Source organism: Temnothorax nylanderi, unplaced genomic scaffold (genome assembly GCF_030848795.1).
Source record: "Temnothorax nylanderi isolate EJ_2023f unplaced genomic scaffold, tnyl_v1.0 TNYL_tig0083_pilon, whole genome shotgun sequence".
Lineage (NCBI taxonomy): Eukaryota > Metazoa > Arthropoda > Insecta > Hymenoptera > Formicidae > Temnothorax > Temnothorax nylanderi.
The window spans coordinates 2,727-26,662 of record NW_027249145.1 but is presented as its reverse complement, the minus strand read 5'-3'; the positions used below and the strand labels follow the sequence as shown (position 1 = coordinate 26,662).

The 23,936-nt window shown below is 38.0% G+C and overlaps 1 long non-coding RNA gene and 1 pseudogene across 1 annotated transcript; both read right to left on the bottom strand.

Annotated features, from left to right (window-relative positions):
* Nucleotides 1-940: 940 nt before the first annotated feature.
* Nucleotides 941-20,587, bottom strand: LOC139774551 (odorant receptor 10-like; annotated as a pseudogene).
* An 841-nt stretch (nucleotides 20,588-21,428) lies between these two features.
* On the bottom strand, nucleotides 21,429-23,712 carry LOC139774600 (uncharacterized). The gene is made up of 3 exons (XR_011718620.1): nucleotides 23,624-23,712; nucleotides 22,949-23,103; nucleotides 21,429-21,502 (listed from the first exon to the last, which is right to left on the bottom strand). It is a non-coding gene; the product is annotated as an uncharacterized lncRNA (long non-coding RNA).
* Nucleotides 23,713-23,936: the final 224 nt, after the last annotated feature.

Genomic DNA, 23,936 nt, shown 5'->3' with positions numbered 1-23,936 from the left:
GATTGCACAATAAACTTGAATAAATTTTAGTAATGCTAAACGAGGTTTTAATATGATACTTATAATTAAACACAAAATTATCTTACACTACAAAAAGTGACCATTGTAACAGGAGATATTTTTCCAACGGTGAGATAAATTGGTTTAGAGCGTCTTGCTTAACATCAACAAATTTTTTGTAATTTTTGGATCCATGTTGTACCATTTATTACTGCATGTAGCATAATATATTTTATTACACTTGAAAAAATCAGAAGCACTTTTAGTTATAAATTATTGAACAAATTGTGCCATAACTAAAGTACTTACATATCCTTTTGTAGAAATTGACGTAGTTAGCGTAGTAACAAAAGAGTTAAAAACATTTCTCGTTTTCTTTTGTCCGCCCAAGTAGCCACTGACGTAACTTGGATAACAACGAGTGAATAAGCGTGGGTGTGACAACACGTATATGTACTACCATATTCTCACGCACACAAAATCGATTTTATTACGATGCATACCAATTGCTATTTAGGAAAGATTTGGGTACACAAATTGAAAGAGAATTAATTTGATACTTTCAGTATCATATTAACCGGAAACGTCTCTGTACGATGCAATTCTTATAATCTGTCTGCTGAGAGTGTATTTAAACGTCATAATAGTGATATCTCATAATAATAGTGATTGCCATAAGTATTTTTCCATCGACTTAAGTAGATACGCTCGCGAGAGCATTCCCGACTACAAACAATACTCGAAAATAAAACACACATAATCACAAGCATGTGTGAAAATCTGATAAATTGCAAACGAGATATTTTTAAATTTATGAACCAAATTTTTATGCATGCAGGATATTTATTATGATCAGAACAGATTTCTATAGATTACGATTTATTTAATTTTAGTTAAATTTACGAGTTTTTTTATTACTTAATAGAATTCTCCACGCAAATAATGCAATAAAATTTATTTATTTGCAAATAACATCAATACAGGCATACTTCTTAAGCCAAAGTATAATACTATGAAAAGTTGCATAATATTTTGGAAAAGAAACTTCACATTCTTTTCATTTTTTTAATCAACTTTTTGTTGTATGCAAAACGGATATATAACGACCAACGGACGTTTTTACAAACTGAAAGACATATTTTTTAATGGTTACAGAGTAAATTAACAGTATTAAATTAATAGCATGAGCTTAGGTATGTAACTGCGAAGTTTAAGATTGTACATATATAGATTAAAATAAAAGATTTGAATAATTATATATATTAAAATGTAGTACATTGTATAATGATTTTTAATAGATTTGCAGTCACACGAAACAATATTTTAATGCAATAGTCAAACATTAAAATATCTTACACTACAAAAAGTGGCCATTGTAACAGGAGAAATTTTTCCAACAGTCAGATAGATTGGTTTAGAACCTCTTGTCATCAAGAACAATAAATCTTCTGCAATTTTTGGATTTAGGGTGTACCATTTATTATTAAATGCCGCATAATATATTTCATTGCACTTGAAAATACCAAAAGCACTTTTAGACATCAATTATTATATACATTGTTACACAACTAAATAAAAATTGGTCACTACCATATAATGGTCTATAGACTATAGAGTTAATTGTACAACATTTAATTTACACATAAAGAAAATATATATACAACTAACTTGGGACATCAAAATTTCACCGAGAGCGCAATATAAACCCATATTTGCAAATATATTAAAAACGATGGAAACAAAATATACCATATGAGCGAAGGACGTATCGTTTCCTTCGTCGAATAGCTAATTAATTTATGAAATGAATGAAAATATAATGTAGATGCATATAATTTTTATAAATTTATTACCCATTTACATGCAACAGAACTTTATTAAGCGATAGAATAAATTACTTATTTTAGATATGCATGATAAAATAGAATTGCTTGATAAAAAAGTTTAATTTCGAAATACAGAAATTGGAAAAAAATAGAAAATATTTTACAACCAGAACATGTTAAAATATAAGTCGACTTATGTCGACTTATATTTAACCGGAAATAATAAACAATATTTTTTCTTAGCAATTATAATTAATATATAAAAATTTAAATTTGCAACGATAATAGATACAGTAATAAAATATTCACAAACTTCTTGATATCTAAATGCATTTATTCCTTGGTTATTAATATAGTTAAAAAAGTACAATTATCAATTAAGTGTATAAAAACATTATAGATAAGTATATCATATAAAATTATAGAGTAGAGTAGTTAATTAACCATAATAGTTTTTTTAAGCAGTTTATTAAAGCAGTTAAATATATTGTAATATTTACAATTGGTTATCAGTACCCTATTTATTAATATCAGTTGATAAATATTATATATGTAATATATGCACGTGAGAAATCAAAAGCCAATTTCTGCTAGACAATAAAAATAGATTTTACGTGTTTTACGAGTTATAATAATCAATAGTGGATGACAAATCAGTTTGCGCGTAATTGTAATTACAAATGCATAACGATTTGTCATCTAATTTTTATACTATATTTACACAGATAACAATAATTTTTGATTAATTAATTTTTTCCTTAGACTTCGTACATAGCAAATAGATGTTAAATAATGTATATTATAATCATCAATCGATATTGTGACATGTTAGTTAATAACAACAAATTAATTATTACATAATTATAATACTTAAGCCTGAGTATTATATGCATATTACAAAGAAACTTTTTCTTTATGTTCTGCTCTTCTAATATCTTTTAAATTATAAATGTCATATAATTTGACAGTTTATTAAAAAAAATTATTAATATGCAACATTAATAAGTATTTCCTATACTTGTTTTATATTTATACAGACACTGATGCATTTTTATTTCACACAGATATGTACAATGTACAATACGTAAATATCTTCTTCTTATCTGGTCTTCCAGTCTATTAAGATACGAAAACCATGAAGATATTTAAAAAGTGTATATTCTAAAAGCATCAATAAACTTATTTTAGTTTTATTTTATCTCTTTCTCTTTTTTCCGCATTTTTCGTTGTTTATTAATACACTGGGCAACAAAATTATCGCAACAAAAATTTACGTAAAAAATTTGCCCAACTTCAAATAAGCATAACTCCGCGAAAAATTGTCGTATCTGAAAGATTTTTTTTTCATTTTAAAGGGTGAAGTCTGTATTTTAAGGAACCATTGTTAGATTTTGAATTTAGCCTCCCGCTCTCCCGCCGTTCTTCCAAAAGTAAGGACGTGTTACGTCTCCAAAAAATTGCATACTTTGACACATTCTACGGAGTAGAATGAATTTTTTTCGTAACTATCATGGCAACCATCGTAAAATATGGACTTTTCCCTGCAAATTAAAAAAAAAATTAAGTCTGTACGATTTTTTTTCGCCGAGTTATGGCTTATCAAAGTTACCTATGCATTTTTGTGCATTCAATCACCGCCAACATTAGTATTACCCGATGAACACTACGGGGACGTTATTGGTCGGATTTTGCCTATCGTGTGTGTGTGTGTGTGTGTGTGTGTGTGTGTGTGTGTGTGTGTGTGTGTGTGTGTGTGTGTGTGTGTTAGCAGAGATTTGGGCACACTGATTTTCATTCAAACGAGGAATTGTTACGATTTTGTCGTTTGTTTTCGAATTAACGATACAATACAGTGATTGCAATACTGTGAAGTTATACTTACAGAAGTAATGTACTGTGAAGTTACTTACTTCAGTATTACAAAACTTCACAGTATTGCAGTCACTGTATTGTATTGCTCATTCGGAACCAAAAGACAAAATCGTAACAATGCCTCGTTTGAATAAAAATTAGTTTGCGCAAATCTCTGCTAACACACACACACATACACGATAGGCAAAATCCGACCAATAACCTCCCCGAAGTGTTCATCGGGTAATACTAATGTTGGCGGTGATTAAATGCACAAAAATGCATAGGTAACTTTGATAAGCCATAACTCGGCGAAAAAAAATCGTACGGACTTAATTTTTTTTTTAATTTGCAGGGAAAAGTCCATATTTTACGATGGTTGCCATGATAGTTACGAAAAAAATTCATTCTACTCCGTAGAATGTGTCAAAGTATGCAATTTTTTGGAGACGTAACACGTCCTTACTTTTGGAAGAACGGCGGGAGGGCGGGAGGCTAAATTCAAAATCTAACAATGGTTCCTTAAAATACAGACTTCACCCTTTAAAATGAAAAAAAAATCTTTCAGATATGACAATTTTTCGCGGAGTTATGCTTATTTGAAGTTGGGCAAATTTTTTACGTAAATTTTTGTTGCGATAATTTTGTTGCCCAGTGTACATTTGAAATTGATTATTACGACTATGATGTATTTTAATATTCTAAAACTATTCTATATCATATCCTCATGGTGTTCTTATTAGAGTTCCTAAAAATTTTAATGTGTGCCAAAAAAGCTTGACAATAAGTATATAGCGGTAACGTCTTTATTAAGCTTTGAACATAATTTTTCTCTCACGAAAACCATTTCATCATTGTTCTTACTTTTTATTGAGCTTGCTTTATTTATTAGTTCCTGTTATTTTCTTATATTTGTTCTGTGAACTTCGAGAAATTCATGTACATATCTCGAAATTAAATAATCTTATATCTACTAAAAATCTTGTAATCCTATCTGTGCATACAAAGCTTGAAAAGAAATATAAAACAAATCTTTATTAAGTTTGAAACAATTTCTCTTTTTCAATTAAACTTTTTTATCAAGAAATTTATCCATATCTAAAATAAGTAATTTATTCTATCGCTTAATGAAGTTCTGTTGCATATAAATGTACAATAAATGAACAAATTGAATAATAATATATATCATATCAATTATAATGAACTCTGTTTTACAGCTTCCTTTATTTTATGCAACCTTGTATGCACATACAATAAATCGAGGGATAATAATTATTCAAGGAATCAAATTACTACTCTATCCTGACCTATCCATATTTTAAAAGGCAACAAAAAAATTTATTAAATATTTAAAAAAATCTTAAAATATAATCTAAAATATTTTATTTATTAGACAACGTATTAAACATTCAATACACTATTACACTATACAGTGATCGAAAAACGATATACTGCGCCAATGAATAATTATTTCCATCAGTAACAATTAATTAAAATTGATTATGAAATGCTCACTTTGCGATCTGTTACATCTGCCCACTTCCTCGGCTTAGGTTCTTCTTTTCTTTCTGCATTGCTATTTCTTCATGGCACTTACATCTATTTCGTAAAACAAACAAAATATTTATTACAATTAAACGTGATTACAAGTAATTACTAGAATATAATAATCGTGCGGCTTTGCCATACCTTGCACGATACTCTCGAAATTAATCACACGCGACGCGTACTTCATCCGCTTTCAACTATAGCATTATTCTCGCATATTTTTATTCTCGCGTATACTTACTACGCGTATCCCTATCTACGTAGAGTACCGCCCTAAACGTACGCGTAATCTTATCTTTTACAGGCAATTCCGTTTTTACCGAACAACAGGGCAACTAAACACAATCGCCGCCAATTGTATAAACGGTTCGTTGCGTCGCAATTTCGGGAGTGCCGCTCGAAATCGTTGAATTTTCGAATATGACAATTAAAATCGTCGCATTTTCGGGAGTGCCGTTCGAAGTTGTCGTATTATCCGGAAGCGGATCGCGCGATTTTAATAATTAACAAATAGAAAGTATAAAATATTTGTATAATTTTTTATATGTATAAAATTATACAAATATTTTATACTTTTTATTTGTTTATTACCTGCTTTTATGTTACAGAGTAAAGTACTTCCTTCCCATGGGTACAACCTTGGCGAGGTGGGAAGGCTCAGTACCCAGTACGAGGATTTTACCCAAGCAAAACTCTCGTTCTGCTTGGATAAAAATCTAAAGACGGGGAAGCTAACGTACCCTCGTCCGCCGATTTAATTGAATGAACGAACCGCAGCCGGTTCGTCGCGTTTGCTTCGGGAGTGCCGTTCAAGTAATCGGACTAAAGGACTTTTTTAAACGGGAGTGCCGTACAGTATCGCGCGAGAAAGACTTTTACTAAAATTAGTCCGCGCGCGATTGTAGTTTATTATCCGCGAGTGTTTCTCGCGAGTGTCCTGTGCGGTGAGAGAAGGAGGCCTGACGTCCTGAGAGGAGGAGGAGGTCTGAGAGGGACATCGGGCCCCGGCGGAGCAACCTTGGGGTAAGTATCACCTTTTATCTGCATAAAATTAATAGTTTTTCCTCATTTATTCGGAGTTTTATTTCGATAAGCTAAAACTAATTAGAAAAAAAGAAATTATTCAAAATTTTATAAAAATTTATTTTTGTAAATATTTTTTCCGGAAAATAGATAATTATATCAGTGAATCTAATTGAAAGACGAATTTAGATGCGCGTAAAATTATGTGTATCTTTTGAAACATTTATCATTTTCAGCGCCTCTTTAATTTATATCTTTCGTTTTTGTTACAGTATCATCGTAGTTACGTGGCCGAATTACTCCGCCCGTTGCGCATCGGATCGGTGAGTGACGAATTTTTTACAATAGTATGGGGTAACGAATTTGTGAGACCTATATTAGATATATTTATGTATTGTATCCATATAATAGTAAGATAAATGCGACTTCTTACAAATTCGTTGCTCTAAAATGGATAGACTAGATCAGACTAGGCTAAATAATTAATCCTGGAGCATCATCATTATTTATTGTGCTTACGGGAGAATGCATCCATAAGCACATACATTATGTCGATGCATTATTTATTAATGCATCTAATGTTATTTGTATCGCAGAAAATGCGAAGTATACCAGTCGCCTGAAATTTATAGGCAATTATTTAAATTTGGCAAATATACACGGAGAAAAAAATAATGTTGTATCAACAGCCTGAGTCTAATTGGAAATAATCTTGTTAATTCAATACATTATGCTTTTGTTTTAATAAAATAAAACAAGATTATTTCCAATTAGACTAATGCTGTTGATACAACATTATTTTTTCTCTGTGTATATTTTATTGAGGACGAGCATGGCCTAGTAGACAGCGCACTGGTCTATTGAGCCAAAGGTCCCGTGTTCGATTCCCGGTAGAGCTAGAAAAATTTTATTCGCTCGTTCTCCTCTCGGAAGGCAATGGCAAACCACCGAAGAGTATTCTTGCCACGAACACTTCTCTGAAAAAAACATAGCCGTTCGGAATCGGCGTTACTTAAACTGTAGGTCCCATATACAATGTGTATAATCTACGTGTGCAACACATGTATATGAAGAGAAGTCACCACGCTCGGACACGAGTAATAAGTAACGATGATGGTGATGTATATTTTATTATATATAAAGATATTAGTTTCTTGTGCAATATTAAAATCAATTATTTAGATTTATTACATTAATTACATTTTTTAAATTTATTTTTAAAATTATTAAGAAATACAGAAAAAGACAAAGAACTAAAATAAAGTTTTATAACGTTTTTCGAATATAAGATTTTATTTAAGTTTTTTGTGACTTTTATTTTTCGTGTAGAATAAAAATTTTAAAAATATTTATATTTTTTATATACAATTGAAATAAATAGAAATTAATTTTTTATAGATAGACAATAGATAATTTAATTACAATTATGGAATTAGGAAATAATAAAAGCTATAAGTATCTGTAGATGGAGTACAGATAGGTTTAATAAAATAAAATAAATTAATTGATTATATAGATAAGAAAATTTAAATGTGTTTCTTCATTTTCTTTTTTCTCTCTCGTTCTTTCTCCCTATTCCAAATATTCCTCCAGGATTAAATATTACATAAATTGGTGCAAAGAAGCAAAATGTATTAATAAACTCAATGTGCATGCATTACAAATGAAAAAGACCAAAAGATATTTTGATTCACGTTGCATATATTCCACATGAACCTTATTGTACATACATATATAGATCACACTAAAAAGTGTTAATCGTATTTATAGTCTTGGACGATATTTATAGTCTATCCATATGTAGCTTGGCTTTGTATAAACAAAACAAAATAAAATAACGTGAGATCCAGTGAATATTTTATTGCGGGACAGAATCATTTTTCATGTAGAATTATCTCAAAATTGATAGTTTTCATATCAATTATATGACATTAAAATATATAATATAATCGTAGATATATGTATTTTTGATATGTCATATTATAAATATAAATTTGATAACAATTTGCGTTATAATAACGAAATATTTATATAAATATGTATATAAGAATTTGTAAAGACAAATGTTACAGCGTAAGAACTTGATTCATTATATTGATTGCGATATTAATTATATGGAGAAATTATTAATCCCTTTGGATCTCACGTCATTTAGTCTGAATATCTCACTTGATATCTAAAGTGAGATTAAGTAACGATTCGTGATTCGGTTCGCGGTTCGGTTCGCGATTCGGTTTATACTCTTATACCAAACATTGTTTGTCCATTCATTAATAAATAATTGATTGATCGAGTCATCGATTAATTTTTAAATTTCTGTTGTCTCGTGTTTCTACATTGTACTATTGAAATCCAGATATTTGTGACTAATTGTGAGATATAATCACGACGATTTTTATTAGAACGCGATTAACATAAAATTCTTTCATTTCTTGATAATATAATTCTGTTTTACTTTCCATTGCTGCTGTGAATTAATTCTTGGACGAATACATTAATTACGCGTATCATTGTAAAATTAAAAGCAAAATTAAGTCACTTAATTAAAATTTTATTAACGATCCAACGTGGTTGTTTATTTTTTTCCGATATGATTAACGCGCGCTTATTAACGATCGCAACGATTCGTAATCGACCGCAACATTATAATCGTCTACCGGCGCTGTTAATCAGCCGGCATTGAAGGAATTTATCTCCTTCTCATTTTCTGGCTGACATACAACCAAAATGGATTTGGCCAGTAACAACTCAATAGGTGAGTTCAATCTTGGTCAGAAGAAACGACGGAAACATCTCATAAGGTAAGGTCTATATTAATGACCAGAATTGAAGGTTTGTAAAGTAGTTAACATACAAAATAATTTGATCTGTTTATTTGCCCAAAGTAGGACTATTTTCTTTATATTTTCTCGCATATGTGCGAGATTGGAAAATCCCCATCCCCAATTAAATTCCAATCGCGCACGTTAAACTCTCAATTCTACGTTTCCCATATCTCAAGTGATCACTTTGAGGTATGGATTAACAAATACTAAATTGTAATACGGGTAGGTAGGACAACGGATAAAGTTAAGCGTGTAAAAAATGTCCCTCTCGTGGTGTGCCACCTTGCCGTGGTGAGAGGGCTCCCTGTATCAACGATCCACTGGGGCAGTACCTTCGGCTTTACCGAAGGGAGGGCCCGGTGGGAGGTACAGGGTCTACGAGCACACCGTACCCTCCTCCCAGTTCGCTGGGAGTGAAGGGTACAATGGGGTCCGGCGCTCCCGTCGCGTTGTCTGCCGCCGCGAGACATTACGCTTCGCTTATACGGTCCGTCGCGGGTCTCACCGCGCCGCGAGACTATGTCGTCGGCTTCCCTCCCTTATACGCGTCGTCGCGGGTCTCACCGCGCCGCGAGACTATGTCGTCGGCTTCCCTCCCTTATACGCGTCGTCGCGGGTCTCACCGCGCCGCGAGACTATGTCGTCGGCTTCCCTCCCTTATACGCGTCGTCGCGGGTCTCACCGCGCCGCGAGACTATGTCGTCGGCTTCCCTCCCTTATACGCGTCGTCGCGGGTCTCACCGCGCCGCGAGACTATGTCGTCGGCTTCCCTCCCTTATACGCGTCGTCGCGGGTCTCACCGCGCCGCGAGACTATGTCGTCGGCTTCCCTCCCTTATACGCGTCGTCGCGGGTCTCACCGCGCCGCGAGACTATGTCGTCGGCTTCCCTCCCTTATACGCGTCGTCGCGGGTCTCACCGCGCCGCGAGACTATGTCGTCGGCTTCCCTCCCTTATACGCGTCGTCGCGGGTCTCACCGCGCCGCGAGACTATGTCGTCGGCTTCCCTCCCTTATACGCGTCGTCGCGGGTCTCACCGCGCCGCGAGACTATGTCGTCGGCTTCCCTCCCTTATACGCGTCGTCGCGGGTCTCACCGCGCCGCGAGACTATGTCGTCGGCTTCCCTCCCTTATACGCGTCGTCGCGGGTCTCACCGCGCCGCGAGACTATGTCGTCGGCTTCCCTCCCTTATACGCGTCGTCGCGGGTCTCACCGCGCCGCGAGACTATGTCGTCGGCTTCCCTCCCTTATACGCGTCGTCGCGGGTCTCACCGCGCCGCGAGACTATGTCGTCGGCTTCCCTCCCTTATACGCGTCGTCGCGGGTCTCACCGCGCCGCGAGACTATGTCGTCGGCTTCCCTCCCTTATACGCGTCGTCGCGGGTCTCACCGCGCCGCGAGACTATGTCGTCGGCTTCCCTCCCTTATACGCGTCGTCGCGGGTCTCACCGCGCCGCGAGACTATGTCGTCGGCTTCCCTCCCTTATACGCGTCGTCGCGGGTCTCACCGCGCCGCGAGACTATGTCGTCGGCTTCCCTCCCTTATACGCGTCGTCGCGGGTCTCACCGCGCCGCGAGACTATGTCGTCGGCTTCCCTCCCTTATACGCGTCGTCGCGGGTCTCACCGCGCCGCGAGACTATGTCGTCGGCTTCCCTCCCTTATACGCGTCGTCGCGGGTCTCACCGCGCCGCGAGACTATGTCGTCGGCTTCCCTCCCTTATACGCGTCGTCGCGGGTCTCACCGCGCCGCGAGACTATGTCGTCGGCTTCCCTCCCTTATACGCGTCGTCGCGGGTCTCACCGCGCCGCGAGACTATGTCGTCGGCTTCCCTCCCTTATACGCGTCGTCGCGGGTCTCACCGCGCCGCGAGACTATGTCGTCGGCTTCCCTCCCTTATACGCGTCGTCGCGGGTCTCACCGCGCCGCGAGACTATGTCGTCGGCTTCCCTCCCTTATACGCGTCGTCGCGGGTCTCACCGCGCCGCGAGACTATGTCGTCGGCTTCCCTCCCTTATACGCGTCGTCGCGGGTCTCACCGCGCCGCGAGACTATGTCGTCGGCTTCCCTCCCTTATACGCGTCGTCGCGGGTCTCACCGCGCCGCGAGACTATGTCGTCGGCTTCCCTCCCTTATACGCGTCGTCGCGGGTCTCACCGCGCCGCGAGACTATGTCGTCGGCTTCCCTCCCTTATACGCGTCGTCGCGGGTCTCACCGCGCCGCGAGACTATGTCGTCGGCTTCCCTCCCTTATACGCGTCGTCGCGGGTCTCACCGCGCCGCGAGACTATGTCGTCGGCTTCCCTCCCTTATACGCGTCGTCGCGGGTCTCACCGCGCCGCGAGACTATGTCGTCGGCTTCCCTCCCTTATACGCGTCGTCGCGGGTCTCACCGCGCCGCGAGACTATGTCGTCGGCTTCCCTCCCTTATACGCGTCGTCGCGGGTCTCACCGCGCCGCGAGACTATGTCGTCGGCTTCCCTCCCTTATACGCGTCGTCGCGGGTCTCACCGCGCCGCGAGACTATGTCGTCGGCTTCCCTCCCTTATACGCGTCGTCGCGGGTCTCACCGCGCCGCGAGACTATGTCGTCGGCTTCCCTCCCTTATACGCGTCGTCGCGGGTCTCACCGCGCCGCGAGACTATGTCGTCGGCTTCCCTCCCTTATACGCGTCGTCGCGGGTCTCACCGCGCCGCGAGACTATGTCGTCGGCTTCCCTCCCTTATACGCGTCGTCGCGGGTCTCACCGCGCCGCGAGACTATGTCGTCGGCTTCCCTCCCTTATACGCGTCGTCGCGGGTCTCACCGCGCCGCGAGACTATGTCGTCGGCTTCCCTCCCTTATACGCGTCGTCGCGGGTCTCACCGCGCCGCGAGACTATGTCGTCGGCTTCCCTCCCTTATACGCGTCGTCGCGGGTCTCACCGCGCCGCGAGACTATGTCGTCGGCTTCCCTCCCTTATACGCGTCGTCGCGGGTCTCACCGCGCCGCGAGACTATGTCGTCGGCTTCCCTCCCTTATACGCGTCGTCGCGGGTCTCACCGCGCCGCGAGACTATGTCGTCGGCTTCCCTCCCTTATACGCGTCGTCGCGGGTCTCACCGCGCCGCGAGACTATGTCGTCGGCTTCCCTCCCTTATACGCGTCGTCGCGGGTCTCACCGCGCCGCGAGACTATGTCGTCGGCTTCCCTCCCTTATACGCGTCGTCGCGGGTCTCACCGCGCCGCGAGACTATGTCGTCGGCTTCCCTCCCTTATACGCGTCGTCGCGGGTCTCACCGCGCCGCGAGACTATGTCGTCGGCTTCCCTCCCTTATACGCGTCGTCGCGGGTCTCACCGCGCCGCGAGACTATGTCGTCGGCTTCCCTCCCTTATACGCGTCGTCGCGGGTCTCACCGCGCCGCGAGACTATGTCGTCGGCTTCCCTCCCTTATACGCGTCGTCGCGGGTCTCACCGCGCCGCGAGACTATGTCGTCGGCTTCCCTCCCTTATACGCGTCGTCGCGGGTCTCACCGCGCCGCGAGACTATGTCGTCGGCTTCCCTCCCTTATACGCGTCGTCGCGGGTCTCACCGCGCCGCGAGACTATGTCGTCGGCTTCCCTCCCTTATACGCGTCGTCGCGGGTCTCACCGCGCCGCGAGACTATGTCGTCGGCTTCCCTCCCTTATACGCGTCGTCGCGGGTCTCACCGCGCCGCGAGACTATGTCGTCGGCTTCCCTCCCTTATACGCGTCGTCGCGGGTCTCACCGCGCCGCGAGACTATGTCGTCGGCTTCCCTCCCTTATACGCGTCGTCGCGGGTCTCACCGCGCCGCGAGACTATGTCGTCGGCTTCCCTCCCTTATACGCGTCGTCGCGGGTCTCACCGCGCCGCGAGACTATGTCGTCGGCTTCCCTCCCTTATACGCGTCGTCGCGGGTCTCACCGCGCCGCGAGACTATGTCGTCGGCTTCCCTCCCTTATACGCGTCGTCGCGGGTCTCACCGCGCCGCGAGACTATGTCGTCGGCTTCCCTCCCTTATACGCGTCGTCGCGGGTCTCACCGCGCCGCGAGACTATGTCGTCGGCTTCCCTCCCTTATACGCGTCGTCGCGGGTCTCACCGCGCCGCGAGACTATGTCGTCGGCTTCCCTCCCTTATACGCGTCGTCGCGGGTCTCACCGCGCCGCGAGACTATGTCGTCGGCTTCCCTCCCTTATACGCGTCGTCGCGGGTCTCACCGCGCCGCGAGACTATGTCGTCGGCTTCCCTCCCTTATACGCGTCGTCGCGGGTCTCACCGCGCCGCGAGACTATGTCGTCGGCTTCCCTCCCTTATACGCGTCGTCGCGGGTCTCACCGCGCCGCGAGACTATGTCGTCGGCTTCGCTCCCTTATACGCGTCGTCGCGGGTCTCACCGCGCCGCGAGACTATGTCGTCGGCTTCGCCTCCCTTATACGCGTCGTCGCGGGTCTCACCGCGCCGCGAGACTATGTCGTCGGCTTCCGCTCCCTTATACGCGTCGTCGCGGGTCTCACCGCGCCGCGAGACTATGTCGTCGGCTTCGCTCCCTTATACGCGTCGTCGCGGGTCTCACCGCGCCGCGAGACTATGTCGTCGGCTTCGCTCCCTTATACGCGTCGTCGCGGGTCTCACCGCGCCGCGAGACTATGTCGTCGGCTTCGCCTCCCTTATACGCGTCGTCGCGGGTCTCACCGCGCCGCGAGACTATGTCGTCGGCTTCGCTCCCTTATACGCGTCGTCGCGGGTCTCACCGCGCCGCGAGACTATGTCGTCGGCTTCGCTCCCTTATACGCGTCGTCGCGGGTCTCACCGCGCCGCGAGACTATGTCGTCGGCTTCGCTCCCTTATACGCGTCGTCGCGGGTCTCACCGCGCCGCGAGACTATGTCGTCGGCTTCGCTCCCTTATACGCGTCGTCGCGGGTCTCACCGCGCCGCGAGACTATGTCGTCGGCTTCGCTCCCTTATACGCGTCGTCGCGGGTCTCACCGCGCCGCGAGACTATGTCGTCGGCTTCGCTCCCTTATACGCGTCGTCGCGGGTCTCACCGCGCCGCGAGACATTCATTACGCTTAATCGAATCGTTCATTTGAATGTTTCAGAAAATAACGACGCAGAAGATGACATCGGAGCAGCGAGGGAATCCTGCGAAGCTGACATCCCGAGCAGCCTGAGAGGAGGAGGAGGCCTAGGATAGGCATCGGGCATCGGCGTACCAACACTTCTGGTAAGTGTTACTTTTTATTTTTTCTAAAGATATTATAGAATCCCTCTTTTCGTTTATCCTTATTTAGTTGCTACATTAAACCGTGTTTCGAAATATAAATTAGTAAAAAGAAATAATTTGAAAAATTTGATTCAAGTTGAATTCTACCATAGAGACTTTTTTCGAAGAAGTAATTTAGGAAAACATAATCTGAATAACGAATAAGATGTTCGATGCGCGTGACAATTATTTAATCGATTCGATTATTTATATGTTACAGAAAATATCCACGCTGGAAGGACCATCAGCTTCGCATCGAGGGAACACGATGGACATCTCGAGCAGCTTGAGAGGAGGTGGAGGCCTAGGAGAGGCATCGGGCATCGGCGTACTAACACTTCTGGTAAGTGTTATTTTTTATTTTTTCTAAAGATATTATAGAATCTCTTTTATCGTTGTTTTATTTAGTTGCTACATTAACCGTGTTTCGGAATATAAATTAGTTAAAAGAAATAAATCGAAAAATTTGATTCAAGTTGATTCTAACGTAGAGACTTTTTTCGAAGAAGTAATTTAGGAAAACATTAATCGGAATAACGAATAAGATGTTCGATGCGCGTGACAATTATTTAATCGATTTGTTTATTTTTATGTTACAGAAAATATCCACGCAGGAAGGAGCATCAGCTTCGCATCGAGGGAACACGAGGGACACCCCGAGCAGCGTGAGAGAAAGTGGAGGCCTGGGAGAGGCATCAAAGTTGTGCAAAGTATTAATAGTACAGTTTTACATTCGCGAGATTTACGTGCTCGATACCGTACTGTGCGTGCGATATTTAATTTTGATTGTGTTTTTGACACAATCCCTGGGGTACGACCTTAGCGAGGTGGGAAGGCCACGCGCGTATAAGGCCTCAAGGTCACTACCATATAATAGTCCGTATAGAGTTAATTACACAACATTTAATTTACACATAAAGAAAATGTATGCAACTAACCTGGGACATCAAAATTTCACCGAGAGCGCAATATAAACACATATTTGCAAATATGTTAAAAACGACAGAAACAAAATATACTATGTGAGCGAAGGACATATCGTTTCCTTCGTCGAATAGCTAATTAATTTATGAAATAATGAAAAGACATAGTTATTTTTATTAAAGTCGTTCTCCGGAAAATCGGTTTTCTCTAGATTTTCTTGAAACTGTGAATATACGTTAATTTAGGTATGCTTTATGCGATGGTATAAATTTCAATACCTCTTGCGGTATTAAAAATCGAGATACTGAGTTTCAGAGTTTCAACTTTTAACATGTAATTCCTATTCCGAGTTATTGTAAAAGAGACATTATAATAAATTGTGAAAAAAGTTTTCTCTAAATGTTTTTGAAAATTAGTATATGATGCTCCATAAAATAAAAATAATATGCAATTAAGTGTCAATACCCTTGCTGTACTCGTTTTCGAGAAATACTTGCGTAAAGTACGCGATTTGAGAAGAGGAGAGGCGTCAGTTACTTGGCAACGCTGCATGAGTTCTCACGCCTAAAGTTAACTTCTTATTTTTTAGATGTTATTATATGTAATATTTGTATATAAACAATTAACTTCAGTAAAATAATTTCCTTTTAAGCATGAATACAAGTTGAGCACGACTGAAGCCGGGAGAACGACCTTAACACTAATTTGGAAATTTTATAATAATGTGCCATATGAATATAGTACTATTGTATCAGAATGTATTTAATACTAATAATGTATTAATTCAGGTCAATTTTTTTAAACCATGTCTTATTTAAACTTTGAGTTTCAAATACTTACATTAATCATCCGAAATCCGTAGAAAGCAAAAAGTACCGTAAAATATGTAACTAAGCAGAGAAGTATTGTGTTATATGTATCTTCAATAACACCAATAGCCCTGTAAAAGATATTTTATGTATTAAATATATTCTATCACATATTTCATATAGATTCTATTTAGTTATATCTTATAGAAAACAAACCTAAGCAGACGGATATGCTTTACTATGCAGCACTTTAGAACTTCGTGGTAATTTATGTTTTTATCCCAATATTGCAAATGATTCTTAAGAATGTCTAACTGACCGCATATATGAAAACAGAAGACTCAGAAAATTGTCTATTGCAGTATAGGCTATCATGGCGATAGCTGTATAGATGGTTTGATTAATAAATGTCAGTTTGTATTGTGGCCTTTTTGTTATATCGTAAATGTAATGAGTTTGTAAAGGCAGTGGCCTTCCTGGGTTAGTAATGTTGGGAGTAAGTCTCATCAATATTCCAAAAGCAGGCAGTACTGCGACAAAGAAGCACGCTAATCCCATTGCACAGTAGGAGCAAATAATAATTATACGTGCACTTTGCGCTCTTCGAATCATCAAGCTTCTCTCTTGATCACTTTTCAACTTTATCCAATCTTTCGCGATCATATTCATAATCGGTACAATAGCTTAAAAGTAAACAATTTACAGCGTTGCTGAATTAAAATATGTTAAGTTCAACCCTAAACAGTAAAAAGCACAGAAAAATAATTTAACAAGATATCGAAACAACATCACCATATTTTCGTAATTAAAAAAGTATATATTATAAAAAATTATAAATCATCAGTAAAACATTAATTCCGTAATCTACGAATTTTAATGCATCTAAATATCGTATAAACTCTATTATTTATATAAAGGTAAATTTATTATAATTTGTCATATTATTTTTATATGAAAAATAATAACAAATCAAATTTTGTGAAAAATATTTTAATTAAAAGGTTGTTTAAAATTTAATAAAATATAAAAACACTTAAAATAAAATAACTCATGAATTATTTAATAAGTACATGGTCTACTATCTATATAGAAAGAAAATGTATTTTAATATAAATTTATTTTATTTATGTAAGTTATGCGATATGTATTTAAAATTATTAATATTAATCTCTAACACTGAATTTATGCAATTATATAAGTTATTTACCATACTTTTATAGCTTTAAATAAGATCAAATGATCTCTACCTTCTTTTTTTCCACCAAAAAATCACGATTCTAATCAAGCAGCTTATGAACGGTAAAGTAAATTGTAAATTATCTAACATTAGCAAACTGTTCCGAAAACTTTTATCAAGGAATGTATAGAGGGAATAAGAACGCTGATTAATCCCAACAAAGTTACCAGCACTCGAAAATTACACATAATTTTCTGCCGAGGATTTCGTGCGACATTAGGCAAAGTCCAATTAATTTAAAGTAAAACGGTTTAGTTTCACTGCCCATTCGAAATGTACCTGCGGAAACCTTGATAAATACAAAGCTCAATAATATAAGGATTATACAATTCTTATAACGTACTGAAATACATTCATAATTAGACTAAACGGACTGTGTGTAATAATTTAAAATAAAATATCTTTAAAACACTTTAATTTGGGTTAGTCATGCAAGTTTAAGGATTATTCTGGAAATAATAAATAATTATTAAACAAAACTGAGATTGATTTCAAGTTGGTGTAGTTAGATATTTAAAAAAAAGGTAAAAAAAGGCGCCAAGTACACGCATAGTAGTGTATATGTATTATGTTGGTACCTCGAAAAAAACAAAGTGGTAGTATAATACCTCCAAATAGCTTTACCCTGTACATACTGTTTATAAAATGCGTAATACTACAAAAAGGCGTGATATCCGTACAAAATTACCTTTCTTAAAAAAAGGTAAAGAAAGGCGCCAAGTACCGTATAGTAGTGTATATGTTGTTACCTCGAAAAAAAAGAAAGTGGTAGTATTATACCTCGAAAAACCTAAGTAACAAGTGGTAGACGTACTCTTTGTATCTCGAAAATCTCGAAAAAATCTAAGCAGTAGTATCTTTATTTCCAAAAAATTATAACCCAAGTGATAACCATCACAAAATTATGTTACCTTATCAAAGAAGAGTTCGCGCTTCAAGTGATCTATTACAATTACAAAAAAGAAATGATATCTCTTTAAATTACAGCGCCAATTACAGAGAGAAAATATATATGACTCAAAAAATAATTGTTGCACTACTTTGAAAAATCTTTACATGGTGTCAATTAGAAAAAGAATGTATGATAACAATTTATAAGATTAAAAAATTTTATTTAAATTTAACAAGGGGAATACAAGATATTTAAATACAAAGTTTACATGTGTATTTTTTAGTGGTCATAAAGAATTACAGAGGAACAGTACAAAATAAAAATATTTTATTAAAATATTTAATCCAACGAGGGAATACAGGTATTTAAATACAAAGTTTATATATGTATTTTTCAATAGAATAAAAGATTTAATCACAAAGAATTACAGAGATAGTACAAAATAAAATATTTTATTAAAATACATAAATTTTATTTAATAAAAAACTGGCGCTGCTAGACCTGGAAATTTTAAATAAATAAATAAACTTATCCTATACTTAATTCTAAGCCGCATTATTCGCCGTCGTCACGCACACCCTATCACTCGCTCGCACATACACACCACGCTGATTAATCATTTGTTACTCCCGTCGCATTCTTCTATGAATTATTTTTATTTATGTTATCCTTATTTATTTAAAATTTTCGAGGTCTAGCAGCGCCAAGTAATTCGCTTTAAGGAGTGAATCAAAACTGAGTAACTTATCAACTAATGAGTAATTTAATAGCCTTGATAAGTAATGAACTGTCTCTTACCTGTCGAGAGTTTAAAATTTAATATATATTATATATATATTATATACAATATATTAATATATATTATGTTTTATTGCGTCTTGATACTAATTGCAATTGACTTGAAATGTATAAAATAGATATGCTGTTATTAGGTTGGTGCATGTGAAATGTTGGATTTTGCTAATTGAAAGTATTGGTATGTTTCAGTCATATTATTAGTTTTATAGAAAAATTATTATATACAATTTGATTGCTTATAATAGTTATAATAATTATAGTTACGCTTATTATTCCTGTGTTCATTAAAGCTTTTTTTAAACACGCGTTTTGATTTTATTGTTTAAAGTCAAAATAACTATGAAATTTAATGAAATATGTATAGTTTCTTATATGAATTTAAATTGGGAAATAATGCTACTGTAGCTACTCGCAATATTAACAGAGCTTTTAGAGAAAACAATGTTAATAAAGAACAGTATAGTGTTCGTTTTAGAAATTTTAACGTGGAAATTTTTCTCTGCAAAATAAGTCACATGATAAAGTTTTAATTGATAGTGGTATTCTAAGAGTCTTAGTTTCTACTACTTAAATTTCTTCTAAGTAAAATTTTTTTTATCGAAAGAGAGAGAGAGAGAGAGAGAGAGAGAGAGAGGGAGAGGAGAGGGAGAGGGAGAGGGAGAGGGAGAGGGAGAGGGAGAGGGCAGAGGGAGAGGGAGAGGGAGAGGGGAGAGGGAGAGCGAGAGAGGGAGAGGGAGAGAGAGAGAGGAGAGGGAGAGGGAGAGGGAGAGGGAGAGGAGGGAGAGGGAGAGGGAAGAGAGAGAGAGAGAGAGAGAGAGAGAGAGGAGAGAGAGAGAGAGGATGAGAGAGAGAGAGAGAGGAGAGAGAGCTGTAAGACAATTAATTGATTTTTAAAGATACATTTTTTTTTTGAAATTGTATATATTTATTGTAAAATTATTAGGGTAAATGTATTGATGATAATGAAGCTTATTTTTGATTAAATAAAGCTTATTGTTTTAAGTATAATGTTTTAATTATTCATTAAAATATCCGACATTTTGTACGCACTTGATATGCCGCCAATGTTAACTTATGCACCAATTTCTGGAAGTATTCTGGAAATATTCTTTGTATGTTTTTCAAAGAATCTTAGGAAAAATTATACGTTCAATAAATTAATTTCAATCTCGTACATATCGACATATACTTGGGTAATATATTTTTGTATATAGATATACTATATTCACTTGTACTAGAAGAGAATTTTATAACTTATAAACATATCCGTAACGATACAATTTTTTCTTAAGATCTTTATTTACATCCTTATGCAATATTCATCAATAATTAAAATTAAACCGATCACAGGACGCGCGCAATAAAATATACGTATCTACAAAAATGAATGTATGCACAGATACGTTGTAAAAAGTCCGAGAAGGATGTTTAATTGTTGGTTGCAGCCTGCATTAATATATTTGTTGACCCAGTCTCTGTAGTAGTACACTTTAGTGAACACATCTGGAACGCCCTCGGCGCATGGAACACCAAAAGACACGATGCCAACTAGTTTGTCTTCGTAAGTGAGCGCACCACGGACCATCACCCTGTGGAGATAGCGTATTTTAATGTAGTAATATTCGCCAGAATTTTGCATCGAAATATTGATTCTCTAGATATCAGCGCGTGACGTAATAATCGTCACTTTAAAGTTGTTTTGTAAAGCAATTAACCGCTTTTCTATCAGAACTAGTTCTAACAAATTATCTGAACGATAGAAATGTCATTCGTCATTCCTATCAATCTGATATCAACATAGATAAAGCAACGACGATTACTCTTTTTTTTTACTAAACTTTTTTATAATTTTAGCGGGATAAAGGTTGTATAAGATAAACGCGTGCACAATTTATTTTACAATTATATACTTACATTGCAAAATCCTTTACCCATCGATTCAAGGGTGCATATATGACCCATCGGTGATATTTGTTCGGGGTCTATCGCAGCGCATCTCTTCGAGAATATCCCTGTTACGTGGACATGTTGCAGGCGTACTGGAATCGGGCCGCCCGCCTGAAATAAAGGTTTTATTAAACTAATGCCTGATACCTTAGTTTTGATATAGAAATGATAAGAATATAATATATCGTCCTTGAAAGTTCTCGAGAGCTGTAAAATAATATTTTGTCAAAACTCGCCCTGTATAAATTTTGGTAGATAATTTTGGTAGATAATTTTAAAGAGATATGAGATATATTTCTTCTATATTTACCCAGAGTCTTCCCCAACCAGAGACTTGCATCTAACGCCTTCAAAATCCTCGTTGTTAGATATTAGAGCTGTCGAGTGATGGTTTTATTAAATGTGATGTCTTTCGATGTTAATTAAACCAATGTCATTAAGGTGTTGCGCCTGTTGTAATTATCGTGTATATTAGAGCATCGCGGTGTATATAATTTGAGACTGAAGATGATTGCTTCCAACGCCGATTTGAATGTCGGATGGATATCGCCGACTGTAACAATCAGTAAAGTTTATGATTACTTCGCTTTGATTTAATTTAGGAGTCTAAAAGTTGATTTTTGCTTCCTCATAGAGGAAGCTTTGTTTTCGTGAATTTCATATATGAACCTTTGATTGCGCATAAAGTTGGGTCTAGTCAATCAAATTTAAATGAATTATATATGAAATAGGGGTAGAAGAAACCAACGAAGAGATTGGTTTTGAGTTTTTTTTGCCAATATGTTCAGAGTGTTCTAAAATGTCGAAATATCGCATTAAAATCGCATGTCTGTATGTGTGTATGTGCAGATTTAATGTCCGTGATGCTCTAACTTCCGCAAATATTGAGATATCGGGCTGTTTTTTTTTTTAATCGATAGAGTCTCGTTCAAGGAAGGTTGGTATTGAATTTGGTGATGATCGGTAAAGGGGTTCTTTTTTAAAAAAATTTTAATTTTTTTAGAAATGTCTGTGGTTGCTCTAACTTCCGCAAATATTGAGATATCGATCTATTTCTAATTTTATTATATTCTTCAGTCTTTTCTACCCCTATTTCATATATAATTTTTTAAGATTTGGTGATTAGACCAGCTTTATACGCGATCAAAGGTCCATAATTTTAATCGCATATAAGCTAAGTCTAATCAACCGAATTTAAAGAATTATATGAAATAGGGGTAGAAAATACCGAAGTAAAAATTGTTTTTGAGTTTTCGATGACATGGTTGATTAGAACCAGCTTTATACGCGATCAAAGGTCTATAATTTAATCGCATATAAAGCTAAGTCTAATCAACCGAATTTAAAAGAATTATATATGAAATAGGGTAGAAAAGACCAAAGTAAAAATTGTTTTTTGAGTTTTCGATACCAATGTGTTGCTTATGTTCGAAAACGTCTCGAATTTAAATATTCAGGGAAGGTTGGTATGAATTGGCGATGATCGATAAAGGGGTTCTTTAAAAAAGAACTCTGTTAAAAAAAACAGTCAAGTTCGCTCACAAAGCTTCCTCTATGAGGAAGACAAAACAAATAAATACTAATAATTATACATTGAATAAAATACAAGCTTCCTCATAGAGGAGCTTTGTGAGCGAAGACAAGATTCCACTTGCATACTTAAAACTATGAGGAAGCAATGTGCAAGTTTCTACTTGCACACGTTTTACTTGTTTTGTTTCAATATTTATTTAACGCTATTATACTTGTCTGAATGTTTGAGTGGAGAGGTGATCTTGATTATATAAATAATATAATCATACATCTCTAGATAAAAAATCGTGCATGTTTTTCCAAATTTCTCATATTTTATAATTCGTTCCATATTAAACTTGCATTTAGACGGTATATAATGATAGCTTTCTTCTTTACAAATTACAAATGTACAAAATGCAATAATGAATAAGAATTAGACAGTTAAACGTTTTGGACTGTGGAAAAGAAAAGAGGATATGCATACCCTTCCAAGCAGTGCGCCGCGGTAATAATATTTCTTGCTAACGATGGCTCCACCGCAAAAAAACCTTCCATTGGATGACTCCTTCAATGATATGATAGGATACGCACCATCTGGAGCATCGGTGCCGCCGACGACTTGCGTGTCTGCCAGACACCCTACCGATTAAAAAATTTTATTTTCCTGCATAATATGATTCTAAAAGTATCAATGCTAAATAGCTATACAAATATAAAACTCTGTCTATAATATATAACTCTTGTCTTTTTATATATTAATTTCTTCTTTACTTTAATAGTTATTTTTGCATAATAATATAGATTACGTTTAAAATGCACGCGCGCGCGAAATAAGTTACGAGCAAATATATATAAATTTCAATATAATATAATTTAACACAATTTTAAAGTTATGGGCTTAGATCGCCACGTCATTTTAAAATATACGATAAGCACTAAACAGATAATTGTTAAGTAATTATTGCGATATTTAGGTTATTACAAAACTGAAACGAATGTAACTCATTCGGACGATCAAATAAGCGCGTGACGGAAATTATGAACAATCCGATCGAGCAATATCGTTGTAATACACGTTCGAATTATTCGTGATGCATCGAAGCTCGTAATGCACTCAATTTGCATTTCCTCATTAATAAGATTTTCAGAATACACTTACCATGGGTGCTGTAATATATTACAGAGCACGCGATTGTGAGACCGGTAATAGAAAGCATAGTGACGGTTACTGAGGCCCATGAAGCGCGTATCTTCAATTATATAACCGTTGATCAAAATTAATCAATTTTCGACGTATCGATCCACGTTATCTTTTTGCGCAGGTAAGAGAGAGGCGTTCGCAGAATGGTATCGTCGGGGATGATAATATTTTTTCGCTTAAACTCTCTTGAGTCAGCACTATTTGTATTACGATTAATATTTATACCTCTGAAATAGCGGGAGAAGTTACATATTTTATATTTTGTGCGTAA